Source organism: Alosa pseudoharengus, unplaced genomic scaffold, assembly GCF_046254945.1.
Source record: "Alosa pseudoharengus isolate Yale_2024_CS ecotype anadromous, Long Island Sound unplaced genomic scaffold, YU_APseudo_1.1 YU_APseudo_1.1_scf_13, whole genome shotgun sequence".
In the NCBI taxonomy this organism is placed as follows: Eukaryota; Metazoa; Chordata; class Actinopteri; order Clupeiformes; family Clupeidae; genus Alosa; species Alosa pseudoharengus.
Genome location: NW_027468598.1, coordinates 1153637 through 1157236, shown reverse-complemented (window position 1 = coordinate 1157236; position 3600 = coordinate 1153637). Strand labels below are relative to the sequence as shown.

General features: G+C 43.8%; 1 pseudogene; it reads left to right on the top strand.

Moving 5' to 3' along the window:
- The first annotated feature begins 1604 nt into the window (after nt 1-1604).
- LOC143121013 (uncharacterized) lies at nt 1605-3600 on the top strand (annotated as a pseudogene).

Here is a 3600-nt window from a genome sequence, read left to right as displayed (position 1 = left end):
CTGTGATAAAAACGGGGTTTTCGTGTAAATGAGAGGCCAAACCGCAGGGAAATATCTGCGTCTTCCCTTCGTGTAAACGGGGCCTAAAACATAATATATTTCATACCTGTGTTGCAGCATGTAGGCTAATGTTAGCAGCATTATAATGACATTCTAATGTCTGAAAGGCTAATGATTAGCCTCGGCTACCTGAAAAGTTAAGTGTTCAAACTAGCATTTCCAGTGTTCTATTTGATGGTGTATTGGCCCTGACTAAGTTCGTGTGATATATAAACCACAATCCTTGTTGATACAAGTACCAATGTTCGTCTAGAAAGTTTTTATTCACATTAAAAATTTTGCCATAGGCAGTAAAAGACTTTCTTTCATCTTTGTCAATAATTTTCGCTGATAAAGTTTCAAACTATGACCTTAACGGCCTTTCCACCAATCAGAGGCATCACTGTGGGATTGTTCAGGATTGTGGGTAATGAAGTACTTATCCAAGACATCGCGAATAAAATAGATTTATTTCAAAACAAGGTTAGTGCCCCGTGAACTTTTGGCGTCTATATATGCATACACAATCGCTTAGTACAGCCGTAGCTGGTTTTGAGTCTACCATGTGCAGTTTTTATGGCTTATACCCGATTTGTCATTGGAGAAATTGCATTGAATTCTTACTTCCGGAAACTCCTGTGGGCGGGACTGTGATGCTCTATTACTGACGTCAAAATAAGGAAATTTGCATAGAACCACCCTGGCGCCACCCCTCACCTCTCAACCCCCACATAGCCCCACCCACTCGATTAGTTGAAGATCCGCCATTAGTTTGCTGGTTTAACAAGCACGGACACCGAGCGCAATGGCTACAAGCAAGAGCAAGTCACACATGAAGTGTTGTGTTGTTGGCTGCACAGAACAACACAAATCCTTGCACTTTCTCCCAGCCAAAGAGAACAGAAGAACCGAGTGGCTCCATTTAATTTTCGATGGCCATGTTCCAGCAACAGTCGGCAAAAATCTTGTGTGTGCGAACCACTTCAAGGCAGACTGCTTTGAAAACCTAGGACAGTACACTGAGGGATTAGCCATCAAACTTCGTTTGACAGAGGGATCTGTACCTACTGTCCGTGGCAAGTCACAAGATGAGAGACATGTAAGTACTTTCAAATAATGACTTTTGTGTTTCTATCGCAGTTACGCATGAACTAACGTTAGGTTGTTCGTGTTTTGTCATTTAGCACAAGCTAACGCAAACATTACGGCTAACGTTAGCCCTGCATCTGCGTGAGCATTTTCTCCATTCCAAATTCCAAATGCAGCACACAGCCGATCGAGTCATATTTGACAATCTTAGTCAATAATATCTGAGTAATGATTGTTAAAATGTTGTCTAGACGCTACCAACAGCTAAAAGCCCTTAGTATAAGCTAATGTTAGCTTGTAGCCTCACTTTATAACGTTATTCAGTGTTTGCACATTTCCATTTCCCCTATTCACCTTATTCCGCGCGCCAACAAGGGGGCGCCATATAGTTCTAGATTGTCTTCGAACTTCCGGTTGAGCAAATCTGTCCAGTTCTGTCCGTTGCGTTACATTGCCACATCAGCTACTTTTTTAAGATGTCCAGCATTACGTGTTCAGTGCGGGGCTGTCACAACAATTGGGTTAAAAGACGCGCATCCCTACAACAGTACTGTGTGGTCCACGGGAAAACTAGAGCAGAATGTTGTGGGGCAGCTTTTAATCTGTACCCCCCGCCATCCAGCGACAAGGACCGGCGTATGTGGCTGAAGGCGCTAAACTTGAAGAAACCTCCGAAAAAGCTCTACGTCTGTTCTTTTCATTTTGTGGACGGCAAACCATCAGACCAACACCCATACCCCGAGAAATGGTTGGGATATGTTACTCCTCCGACGAAAAAGGCTCGTCGTATACTTGTGAGGCTCCCAGGTAAGATACAATTTTGCTAGCACTAACAGCTATCATTATCGCTAGCGTCTAATGTGTATGATCAACATAATCACATCAGTACCTTTTTTCAAAACTATGTACAGTTATGCCGTCTAACTTTTTTGTTTGGCGAGGGCTTGTTAAGACCTATGTCTCGAAACTTCCTGGTTAAACCGAGCTGAAACCATATCAGCATGTTCGCAAACAGCGATAGCAAATGCTATCGTCTGTTAGCAGTATGTTAGTGATTGCTACGAGATTTAGTGATGCAAGTTCCTAGTTACATTTCCTCCCTGTTAGTCCCGACGACACACGAAATTACGAAATTGCACAGCGCATTGATGTGGGCAGACTGACAGTTTCTCCTGTTGCTTGTTTTTAGCCTTTGGAATGCTGCAATGGGGAAAATATGCAGAATAAAACTCTCACTTATTCAGATATGTAGACCTCATAGGCTACACCCCTAACTATGCCTTGATTTGACCTCCATAAATGAACAGCATTACAACATGGGATCAGGTCAAGGATTTATAATTTGATGTCCAGGACTGGTTATATTGGAAGGCAGCACAATGATTAACCTTATCTTTGAGTACTTACTGATGCTGTGTTATTTCTACAGAAACACCCTCAACCAGTTCTGCAAGCCAGGAGACTGATGGGATAACTGAGATGACTGATAGGATGACACACTGTGATGCTTCTACACAGTGGGAATATCTACACATGGAAGATCACACTTATGCTGTCAGTGACCCACTCCATTGTCCTCACCTCCACGACCAGACAACACCGTGTCCTGAACAAAATCTGGTACACACCGAACTTCTCCAGAATGATCGGCTGTCTCTACTGTACACTGGGTTGTCACTGGATGCATTTGAGGCTTTGGCCGACGATCTGACAGCTGGATGCAGCATCTCTCAGTTACACCCCAAAGATCAACTGTTGATGACCCTGATGAAGCTCCGGCTGAACTTATTACAGGACGACATCGCAGAGAGGTTCAGAGTGTCTCAGACTATGGTCGGTAGGATAATCTCTCAGTGGCTGGACATTATGGAGGAGAAGATGAGGTGCTATGTTCCATGGCTGCCCAGGGAGACAATCCACAGTGCTTCAAGGAACATTATCCATTAACTACATGCATCATCGACTGTTCTGAGACCCCTCTTCAGAAGGCTCACAATCTGGACTCAAGAGGCGAGTCTTACAGTCATTACTATGGACAAAATACAATCAAGTTCCTCATAGCTATTGCACCATGTGGTTTGATAATATTCATCTCTCCAGCATATGGTGGGAGATCCAGTGACAAGTTCATCACAGCCAACTCAGGGTTTCTGGAGTATCTGCTTCCAGGTGATGAGGTGATGGCTGACAGGTTTTGTTATCCAAGATCTTCTGTCTGAACGTAAAGTCAAGCTGGTCCTGCCAGCTTTCACCAAAAGAGGCCTGCCTTTGTCTGAAGAAGACACTACCAACACGAGGCGCATAGCTAACGTCCGAGTGCACGTTGAGAGGGTCATACGCCGTCTGAAGAACTACAGAATAGTCTCCGAAACTGTGCCCATTAACATCACCCCGAAATTTCACAAGATTCTGAGAGTCTGTGCAGGTCTATGTAATCTTCGTGGGGACATTATACAAGAAAATGAGGAATAA